The sequence below is a fragment of the Dipodomys spectabilis genome, unplaced genomic scaffold (genome assembly GCF_019054845.1).
Source record: "Dipodomys spectabilis isolate Male_0828 unplaced genomic scaffold, ASM1905484v1 ptg000185l, whole genome shotgun sequence".
Taxonomy (NCBI): Eukaryota; Metazoa; Chordata; class Mammalia; order Rodentia; family Heteromyidae; genus Dipodomys; species Dipodomys spectabilis.
The window spans coordinates 2455914-2467917 of NW_024870862.1; the positions used below are offsets into that span (position 1 = coordinate 2455914).

Below are 12004 nucleotides of genomic sequence, written 5' to 3' on the forward strand. Positions count from 1 at the left end.
ACTTTTACAGGCTGTGAAACTTGGTCTCTTGCAATCATGTTATTGCTCAATTAGAGACAATCTTATTCATGTCTATTGGAGCAGCATGGTGGCACACAGCAGGCATTGGTGATGTTGAGAACAGCAGCAAAACCCAACACATGGATGCTCATGAAGAACCAGCTTGTGAGATGGACACCTTTCAGAGAAGGTTATACTTGAAAGACTCTAGACTTCAGGATAATAAAGCTCTGAATTTATACTCTTTAAGTGTATGTCCTATCTTCGCTATTATGATTTAAGTAAAATAGCAGAAGAATAAAAAAAAACAGAAAAGATGACAATATCATAAAAATGTAGCTGTCTATTTTGGCAGCTATATTGCAGAATTTCTTGACTATCTTTTAAATCAGCTGGGAAAAAAGTCATTAACTGTATCCAAATGAATAAATTGTCCATATCAAAATACAAAAGTACTATCAATAATCACCTCTGACTTTCAGATTTAAATTCAGTGCAATTGACAATGCATCTCTAAAAGAAAATGCAGCTTAAAAATACTCAAAACATTTGTGTCTATTCCTGGGAGCACATTTAAAAATTATTGCACAGATTTTTTATTTTTATTTATTTTTTTAAACAATGAGAAGTCAAACACAGATGTGGACTTCTAGCAATAAAAGCAGGATACCAAGTGCCAGCATATTAGGTTTCCTACATAAGTCACAGAGGAGTTAAGTTCTAAATATCTAACGTGATCCAAAACCCTAAAAACAACTGGCACAAAACCATCGTGAATGACTGCCTCTCTGGATGTAAATTTTTAAAAAACATTACAGTATCATAGTATAGTGAAATTAAGTGTACGTATTCTTTTCACCAATAGAAAATGCTACCCTACCTTAGTAAACTAAGACTTGCTTCAATCAATGCTATTTTGTAAAAATAACAAAACAACAGATGCTGAAAATAAAAAATTGCATTACTTGGGTTAAATCAATTTCTAGTTCAACTTAGAACATAGGTTAAACTTTTACTAGTAAAGCCCTCAAAATAATTATTAACAGAAGTAGTGTTATAAATTTTCTAAGCTTGATTATAGGCAATTCCTTAATTAAAAAATTTTAAGATAAAAATTTGACAACTACTTTCTTTAAAATTTATAGTCCTGGATTCTTATGCAGATCATGACAAACCCTATTAAATCACACACATAGGCATGGCTCATGCTAACATTTATCTATTACTTTACTTTTAGCTGCATGAGCATAAGAGGAATTTTGATTTGATACCTATATTTTTTAAGAAAATACTTGATATAAACAGAGTGAGGGACAGGATATAGTAGTGATTTCTGGGAAAAATAGCAGCGTAAATCTATCTATCTATCTATCTATCTATCTATCTATCTATCTATCTATCTATCTATCTATCTATGTAGTCACGAGTACCACAAATGCAGAGTCAAAGCAGCAGTGAGGTTAGTGCAATCACTTTTTTTTCTTTTTAAAATTCTGAATCACTGCTATTTACAAACACCTTGAAACAAGTCTTTTGTCTTAAAGATTGTTTGTAAACTAAGGTAGCAAATATTTTGCCATGTAATGGCAGTTGTTATATGCCATTATATTGTTTTGTATAAAAGAATATAACATGAGAGATTTTTAATACTGAAGTTTGGTTACATTACATATTTAAGCTTCTATACAGAATGATGGACACTTGGAGAAGCTATTCCTCATCCAGAAACATTTTAATCTCTTAAAAATCAAAGCAAAACAATTTTTTTTAAAAAGCCACAAACTACTTTGCTCCTTTTTGCAATAGTGCACATTTTATCCATAATTTACTTATGGTTAAAAAGCATCAGAAGATTTTTTTTATCTTCAATATCGTACTTAAAGAAAAACAAAACATTTGTGCCCTTCTAGTATTTAATTGGCAGAAATATGTCCCCCAAAATAACCTATTGTATTTAAGCCACATCACTAAAATAAAATATAGTGAGACAGAGAGAGAAATAGAGACAGAGAGACACAGAGAGAAATAGAAATAGAAACAGAAGCAGAGCATCCTTCTTTACGGATGTCTCTTCTAGGTTGACATGACCAAAGTCCTATGCTTTCTTTTAGCTTCCAATGCCCCTTTCCACAGTATGCACCAATTGAATATATGCTCTGGGAGCCAAAAATGTACCAAAAATCTACCTCTTCTAAAGAATGCTTTAAAGTATTTTTAAGAAAATTTTTATTGTTTAAAAGGTGAAAAAAATATAAACAAGAAACTGATTCACTCCCTTACTTCATGCATCCACAATCAAACCAAAATCAAAATTTAAAAGCAAGAACAAACTACTACTGTGAGTTTTGTTATGTCCATTTTCTCTGTACATACCATCTGCTCACTACTGAAGGGAAAAAAGAATAGAATCAGTGGTGTCTGCTGATTGATTCAAAGGGGAGAAACAAGGCTGTCATTAGTAAACAAACTTTGGTACATATATGGTCTGCTTTTATAGCGTATATTTATTTCTCTCTTCTGTTTTTCATATCCCAAACTACTAAATGCTATTTTAGTGGCACAGCAGATTAGATTCCAGCACTTGGTGAACAGAATTCACAAGCTGTGACAAAACTCAGTCATCTTCATGGTGCAATTTTGTATATATACATTGCATGGATATACTTCTCTTAGATTTGGCTATAGTGGACTGGCCATGGTTCAGGTGGGACTGTAGCAGTACATGGGTCAAGGACAGTCATTTTGGCTATGTACACATTCATAGTCGGCCCATGGCTTCCAACTAGTAGCGCTATTTCTAGGTCTAATACACAAACTGATCCATCTGATGCACTGGCTCAAAATTTGTCTCCTGCTGCGTTCCTGCAAACTTCAAAAATTCCACCTGTTTGACTCATACATATACTAGCTATTGCAATGCTTGGTAAGAAATGTACGCATTATCCTGCCCATATAATTGTAACCCCTCTGTACAGTATGTTCACAAATAAAATAAAATAAAATTAAAAAAAAGAAAGTTAAAATAAAAGAGCAAATATAAAAAAAAAATTCCACCTGTTCCCCTATAGCTGTGAACTAGAGCAACTAGTTCAATTGTGCACACATTTGTCAGAAGAACCACTTGCCAGATACTTGCCATCAGGACTGAAAGCAACACTGTACACAGGTTCTTGTGTTTTGTCAAAGTATGGATGCGAATCCCTCGGTCTACATCCCATAAAGTAACAGTAGAATCAAAGAACGCACTTGCTAACATAAGGTTGGCATTTGGATTATTTGTCCCTGGTCCTGTTGGACTTCATTTGATAGTATAAATTTCTTTATTATGTGATTGCAAATCATGTACACAATTATCTTATTTCATGCTCCATATCTTCAAAGTTATGTCATCAGAACAGGAGGCCAGAAGATTGCCAATGGGGTCCCACTTGATAGCATTTACTTCATTTGTATGTCCCTGGAATGTTTTAATAGATCTGTGTTGTCCTAATTTGCAGACATGAATGCACAAATCTGTACTACATGAAGCAAAGGTGTTGTTGCTCTGCCAGTCAACATCCAATGCTGGTGCCGAATGAAAAAGAAACTTCTGCTTGGCTTCACAATTATTTGGGTTTTCAATTCTATTCCATTGGTCCTGAGGTCTGTTCTTGTGTCAGTACCAAGCTGCTTTGATTGCAATGGATTAAATAGTAGAGTTTGCAATTTGATATTGATATTCCTCCAGCACTGCTCTTTCTGTTGAGGATCGTTTTTGCTATTTGGGGTCTTTCATTATTCCATATGAATTTTTGGATTGCAACTTCTATTTCCTTGAGGAATTATGTTGGAATATTGATAGGTATCAGATTGAATTTGTAAATAGCCTTGGGAAGTATTGCCATTTTCACAATGTTGATCTTTCCAATCCAGGAGCATGGAAGTTTTTGCCAATTTCTAAGTTCTGTTTTGATTTCATTTTTCAAATTTTCAAAATTTTCATCACAGATGTCCTTCACTTCTTTGGTTAAGTTAATTTCTTGGTATTTTATTTTTTGTGGAGCTATTACGAATGAAGTTGCTTTCCTAATTTTAGACATACTTTTCTGATTGCTGGCATACGGAAAAGCCATTGCTTTTTGAGGGTTAATTTTATACCATGCTACTTTGCCAACGTTTTCAATTAGCTTGAGCTCCCTTATGATCCAGCAATCCCACTTTTGGGCATTTACCCAAATGATCACAAACAAGACCACACTAAAGCTACCAGCACGACTATGTTTATTGCAGCATTATTTACCATAGCTAAGATATGAATCCAACACAGATGCCCTGCAGTAGATGAATGGATCAAGAAAATGTGGTATATATACACAATGGAATTCTATGCCTCCATCAGAAAGAATGACATTGGCCCGTTTGTTAGGAAATGGAAAGACTTGAAAAAATTATATCAAGTTAAGTATGCCAGGTCCAAAAAAACATAGTTTCCATGGTTTCCCTTATTTTCAATAAGTAGTATATGTATGAGTCAAGCAGAAAAGGTCAGATAAGGTGATGTTCGGGAAATGAACCTAAGATATGTATTCAAATGTTTTTTTTCTTTCATGTGATTGTTTCTGACACGTTTATAAGATTATTTCTTTGTTGCTTTGTATGTCCCTCCTCCACAGTATAACCCCTTCTTTCACTGTATTTAATGTCGGTATAATTTGTGGAGGGGAAGGGAAAAAATAAATCGCTTATATAGGGATACATTTGGACCCATTGCAACAATGAGATGTACAAGTTGTTATGTTGAAAACGAACTTTACAACTGTGGTGGGGGGGAGGAAGGGAGGAGAGTTGGGGGAGTAGGTGGTGGTAGATAGGAAGGGATGGGAAGAGAAAACAAAGGAGAAGGGTACAATGCTTGATAAGAAATGTACTCATTATCTTGCTCATGTAATTGTAACCCCTCTGTACAGTATTTTCAAAATTAAAAAAAACACATTAAGAAAAATAAATAAATAAAAATAAAATTGGATAAAAATCAGGCCAGTTTAATTCAAGACCAATTGTTGAATTGCCTTGCTAAACAAGCAAACCCTGGGAAAATGAAGCTCTACAAAATTACTTCGTTTAAAAGAAATATTTTCTTAATTTTTTGTTTGAAAACTTTAGAAAATGTACGTACAACTGATTTTGATTTTGGGTTGCTTGAAGATTTGAGTGTGTTTTGTATGTGTTTGTGAACTTGTTCATGATAGAAATTGTTAGCATTTTGTAACAATTGTGTGAGTTTAATTTTAAAATTCAAAAACTTATGAGGTTTGACATTACCAAAACATTTTAAAGCATTTTCACATTGTTTAAAATAGGTTTTTGTAAGGATTCTTTAACTTGAAAATTAGAAAATCTGGTATTTTAGAATGCATAAAGCTGTTTATACTGTAATCAATATATCTGACTTAACAAAAAGGAGAAACTTAGAAGCTAACAGAATACCTTTCTTTAGGAGTGAATGGTGAACATGCAGAAGTGCAGTTTAGCTGGTCATGCATGGTGGAACAGGCCATGGGAGGAGTCCACGCATGGTGAAAGAGGGCAAGCTGGCACAAACACAGTTCATCTAATGCTAAAGAGTCGGATTGGGTGCGTGGCCTTTCCACAGGAAGGGCTAAGTGGCCGATCTTTATTCTTTCACTGTTTCCTGCAGATAGACACTGGAGACGTGATGGTAAAAACGAGTGATGTGAAGATCCGATTAACATTGCTAAAACTGCCTCTTGGATGTGTTAAAATTAAAAGTAAGAAGGCTTTAAAAAGAGGGTTAAAAAGTTTATTTGTACAACGTGATTTGCTCTCAATGATATTCTGCCATTGGATATGTTTTTTTTTAAGGCATAAAGGTGTTAAGTCTAGATTCTTGGTAAAATGATGGTGATTGTAATTTTTGCATTAAGAAAATATGTTATTTGAGTTTAAACGATTTCATGTGTATCTGTTTTAAAACAAACAGCCAAGAGGAAATGAGTAACACACCTAGCCTTGAGAGTTCAAGGGATTTTTCAAAGTGCAGCTAAAAACTAAAGTATAGAATATTAAAGCAAATTAATAGGAGGCTCATAAATTAGGAATGGATTTCTGTATATAAAGTTTAAAAATAAAATTATTCTAAACATTTCCCTCAAAGTACAAAAAGGAAAAATTTGGATTACCAAAATAATTGCTTAATTACTATTTCAGTTTTCTCTCATAGGTATTTTTTTTAACAGTTCCCAGCAGGTTGACAAAAAGGAGTGAGGATTCTTGTAAGTTTGTCAGATGTAACTTTGGTTCTTAGTAAGTTTCAGGTAAGGATTCGCTTAAAAGCTACTTCTATGTTGATCACCTTCTTGCTTTTACTTGGAATAAAGTGGCATTTTTGCGACTCATTGATTTGCAACTGGTTCGAATCCAGCTCGGGCAGAAAAAGGTAAGTGAGAGACTGTCACCTCTACTCATCCAGCAAAAGGCTGAAAGAGTAAGCAGAGCTGCTTTCGGATTCAAAATGGCAGAACGTGAGCCTTGAGCTGTAGAACTTAGGGACAGCACTCAGGCCCTAAGTTCGAGTCCAGCAACCAACTAAGGGAAATGCCAATGAGGCATTTTTCCCAGTGTGGAGAAGACACTCCTGGGACAAAAAGCAATGGAGGAGCATCCAGAGATTGTAAGCCACTGCTTGAATGGCAGAAATAATGTCAGATCCTAGAGTCATTTGTATATGGCCCTTCAAAAATTGGTCAGAGTCAGGAGGTCATGGGAAGATAGGTTGTAAGCATGCCTAAAGTCTATCACTTGTAAGGGACAGGAACTAGTCAGTCATCTGTGATAATACTAAAAAGCTAAGGTTGTAAAATGTGGAGGATAGTTTAGATCCTAACCTCTGTATGTGCCCAAAGCTCTAATTGGCAGTAACTTTTGAGCTGACTCCAGCTACATGAAATTCATCTGCTCAGGAAAAAGTTTGTAAACCTGAGAGTGTGTTTCTATTGATATCTGTCTGAAGGCCTGCATAGGTAACTCAGACATTCTTAGGTTACTAGAGATCACATTACTAAGCCATCCAGAAAGATCCTTTTGCAAACCAGAAGACTAAATAATCTACACTGCTGTAGTCAGAAAAAAGGTCTGTGAATTTGTCAAAAGTTAAAATGTTGTTCTTAATGACATCTAATCCTGGTAACCTCTTTGTAAAATAGGCTTAGGATATAAGTTCCTGGTTAGGTAGGATCAACATCCCTGAGTCAGCTTGAAGAAGTGACAGAAGATGAATCTTTGCTCACCATCGCCTTTTAAGAACAAGGGACCACAGTCACTTTTTTTAAAAAATGTGGCAAAATAGACAGAAGGAAAAGACATGGGAAAGAATAGTACAAGACTGAGGCTTCTATATCTGCCTAGAAAATCCTAGCCTTATTAAAAGAACTATCTCGTTTAAAAAAATTGTTATCTTGGTTAATTGTCCTGGTCTACTGTCTAAATAGTCTTAAAAACTAGTGGGGTCATAGCCTGCCAAGCCTATGCAATGTATCCTTAACCGGTCTGTGTGGGAATTTGCAGCCTAGCATGAGGTGTGACAGTCCCTTTGAGCCACTGAGAGACCCTGCTACTGCTGCTGCTGCTGCGCACCCTAATGAGTAAAGTTCAATGACAGCTTGACAGTCACCTGGAGGAAATCTATATCATCACCCAGACCACTCCCACACTGGTAAAAGTACATTCAACTCCTGCCTGATTCCATCACCTGAAAATGCTTCCTGGTTGAACGCTGCTAATACTAAGATCTTGTGGGACATTCTTTTGGTGATATTCAGTAACCTCTCTATTCCCACAGTGGATATTGTGGTCAAGTATATCACTGGCTTGCCTTACATACATCAGGGTCACAACCTAGTTTGGCTCTGGTATGGTAATAACCTGCTTCCTCCTGGGTGTGTTTTAAAGATAAAGGAGAGATTTTTTTAAAAAACAATGGAAGTAGAGGGAGGAATGAGAACCAGCCCTAATCTTAGCCTTAAAATCTAGAAAGCTTTTCATCCCACTGGTGCCTTGAGGCTTTCTGAGATAACTTGGTTCCACAAGTCGAAGGAAAAATGGGCAGTTTTAAATTCTAGCCACAAAGGAGCTCAAGGAATTGTAAAGAAGAGGAGTGTAGTAAAGAAAGACTTAAGAAAGGAATTTGGGAAAAATTGGAATCCTCTAGATAAGAAATGATTTAAAAAGTAGGGATTGTCTTAAAATGTCGTAAAGAAGACAAACATCAGAAAGTTTAAGTATGTAGCAAATTGGAGCTTACGAGTACAGCTGGTATAAAGGTAAGTTAGGTGTGGTATACCGACTCAGGATTGCTGGAAGAAAATGTAAGGGCCTTTGTTACTGTTAATTTTGTTACTCACAATCGGACCTTGTAGACTGGTGTCCTTTGTAAAAAGAGAATCAGCACAGTCCATCTATTAGTTCTGAGATCCCAATACCAAACTTTAAATATAGAAGACTGTGCCAATTAGGAGACCATGATTGGTCCCCGATGTTCTAGAAGAGGAGAAAATGAAGAGCCAAAGTAACTCCAATTTGAGATTAACCACACCATATTGTGCTAAGCTGCCCTCAGAGTAACCCCAAGATAGATAAAAAAAAATACAGGATGCCACCAACCCTGTCCACCCTTAAGAAAGAAGAACAGTTGCCCAAGTGTTCCAGGAACAGGATAAACCAATAGTTCAGAAAAAGGGCAGAGCAGTTAGGGTGGACTCAAACCAATCATTTAACTGCTTGTGTGGAAATTCCCTAAACTTGTTTGTTCAGTACTATGAAAGCTGTGCTGATTTTGTGCTCTGGGACTCTTAACGTCACTGGTTACCTGATGTGCGGAGGACCAAGCTTGAGCTTGCAAATAAATGTCTCTTTTGCTGTTTGCATTGGTCGTGGTCTCTGGTGGTCTTTCGTGGGTCCCAAGTCCATACAACAGGGCTTGATACAAAATGTCTCTTCCCAGGGAATTAAATGATGGCATTTATAACTAAAAGTATTTAGGGTCATTATTAACATCTAACACCTGCTGAGATTTTTATTTATACTTCTCTTTCTTCCTTTCTTTCTTCCTCCCATTCTTTCTTCTGCCCTTTCTTTCTTTTCTATTCTTTTTTCCTTTCTTTCTTTCTTTCTTCCTTCCTTCCTTCCTTTCTTTCTTCTTTTCCTTCCTTCCTTCCTTCCTTCCTTCTTTCCTTCCTTCCTTCCTTCCTTCCTTCCTTCCTTCCTTCCTTCCTTCCTTCCTTCCTTCCTTCCTTCCTTCCTTCCTTCCTTTCTCTCCTCCTCCTATTCTATTTTGCTTTCTTTCTCTTTCTTTTCTCTTTCTTTCTTTGCTTTTTTTTCTCTTTTAGGAAATGAGTATAAATTTAGATATTTTGTTGGCTGAACAAGTATTCTACCATTAGAACAATACTTTTTTCAATGTAGTTACTTTGCTCATACATTATCAATTTTGCTGAGGGCTGAACAGAGGCTAAGTTCTTCACTTCTGTCTGCCAAATAACTAGTATCACAAATGCATTCCAACGTCCCAGGCTTTAAGATGTTATGAGAATCCTATTACTTTCCTTGCACACTGGTTCTGAACAGTGATCTTCTCAATTTCTACCCCTTTAGTTAGTGATGTGAGCTCCAATACCCTGCCCTCAGTACAGATTGTCTACATGAATGATTGAAAGCAATTTCACTTTAATCTCTTTTTTTGCCAGTCCAGGGGCTGTTATAATTTTATTTCTAGACAATTTTTGTGTATATGTGCACATTAGCTTTAAAATGTTGCTTTTCGCCCTTTTTTTCCTTTTTTATATTTTTTGGTCATGGGGCTTGAATTCCAGGCCTGGGCAATCTCCCTAAGCTTTTTAGATAAATGCTCGCACTTTAACACTTGAACCACAGTGCCACTTCCGGTTTTCTGGTGATTAATTGAAGGTAAGAGTGTCATGGATTTCCTGCCAGGGCTAGCTTTGAACTACCACCCTCAGATCTCAGTTCCTGAGTTGCTAGGATTACAGGCATAAGCCACTGGCTCCCAGGTAAAATGTTACTTATTTTAAATTCTCTGATTTAGTTGAGGGACTAACATGAGTGTGTAGAAAGGTAACTTTCAAGTCATCTCTCTAAATAATTTCAGAGATTTATTTTCATAATATTTATTCCAGTGATTAATAGCAGAAGCTCCCACAGTAACAGAATGATCCTTCATTTTCTCCTTCCCATAGGTATTATTGGAAGAAAATGAGAGAGATCTAAGTCGAAGTCAATATGTACTTGAAATTATGAAAGTTGATTTTGAAGACACATAAATAGCCAGATTACACGATGTGCTTTTCATTTTCTAAAGAAAGGAATATCATACAAGTATATTTATTGACAGGCTTTTTCATCTGAAAAACAAAAAAAATCCAATATTATGAAAAAGCTGAAGGGGATCCGCAGACATTTAAGTGTGATATAGAATTGGAGACTATAAGACATGAATTTATTCAGGTAAAATATTTTTTTTTTTGGTCGGTCATGGGGCTTGAACTCTGGGCCTGGGCGCTGTCCCTCAGCTCTTCAGCTCAAGGCGAGCGCTCTACCACTTGAGCTACAGCGCCACTTCCGGTTTTCTAGTGGTTTATTGGAGATAGGAGTCTCACGGTCTTTCCTGCCCGGGCTGGCTTTGAACCGCGATTCTCAGATCTCAGCCTCCTGAGTAGCTTGGATTACAGGCATGAGCCACCAGCGCCTGGCCTCAGGTAAAATAATTTTTTGGGAAAGGTTATCTGTTCACTAAATTTATTCATTGTAAATTTTTTATTTTTATTTATGTGCCACTTAATATATAAATATATACATATGTGTATATATATATATATATGTGTGTGTGTGTGTGTGTGTATATATATTATATATATACACATATGTATATATATATACATATATATATATATATGTATTTATATATATATAAAACAGCAGTATCTGTCCAGTGAACTGTATGGTTAGGTAATTTCATTATGTCAAGTTCATCAAAAGGATGGATTTAACAACCCTGCAACACCACTGCACATGCAAACTTAAGTGTTCCCATTGTAAGCCAAACTTGTGTTTTATCAAAGCTTTGTATATACTGTGTTATATTTTCATTTAGGCTTGACACAAAATGTGTTTGCCCCTAGAAATAAATGATGGCATTATAACTACAATAATTTAGTGTAAATCTTCACATTTTAAACATGCTCAGTATGATTTACTTTTAAAAGTTTTTGGTTTCCATAGAGTTAAACTGTTTTTGGTTTTAGTGTGAGAAAGTACTAAATTTATTCTTTTTTCAAAATATTGGCAAGTTTATTGTGAAAATATTGTCTAGTTGGATAACATTCAAGTTGGTGACGCTCTGATAAAAAAGGAGTAATTGTTTCGAATTAGATGCCAAATAGTATTGATTTAAAAAAAAATTACTACATAAAATAAAGAATAATATTTACTGTAAAAATAGAGTGCAATTATATTTTATGCAGCTTATTTTAAAATTTAATTTTATTATCAAATTGCTGTACAATGGGGTTACAGTAATTGTAAGGTAATGAATACATAACTTTTCAAACTTGTTAGCCCCTCCTTCATTTTTCTCACAGTTTCCTTCACCTCAGTACTCTTCAGAGTTGTAATGTACATTTCCAACATATTGTCATGTGAGTATTGCTATTGCATTGGTTTTCCTTTTGTCCTTTGTCTCACCATTTTGTTGTTGAACTTCCCTTCCCTAATTAAGGTAAATGTATACACAATACACAGGGCACCAAAATCAAATACAGCAGGGAACAACCATAAGGGAAAAAACCCAAAGAAAAAAGAAATCACATAATACGTTACAAACAACAACTACAAACAAAATCTCTGTTCCCTATCTTGAAGTTCATTTTGCTCAGCATCAGCTTATATGGTCATATATACACATAAACCCACTGGACAGTAATAGTTGTGTGGA

General features: G+C 35.5%; 1 pseudogene; it reads right to left on the bottom strand.

The window, feature by feature from the left end:
• Positions 1 to 2669: 2669 nt before the first annotated feature.
• LOC122121151 lies at positions 2670 to 3904 on the bottom strand (annotated as a pseudogene).
• Between the last annotated feature and the right edge of the window lie 8100 nt (positions 3905 to 12004).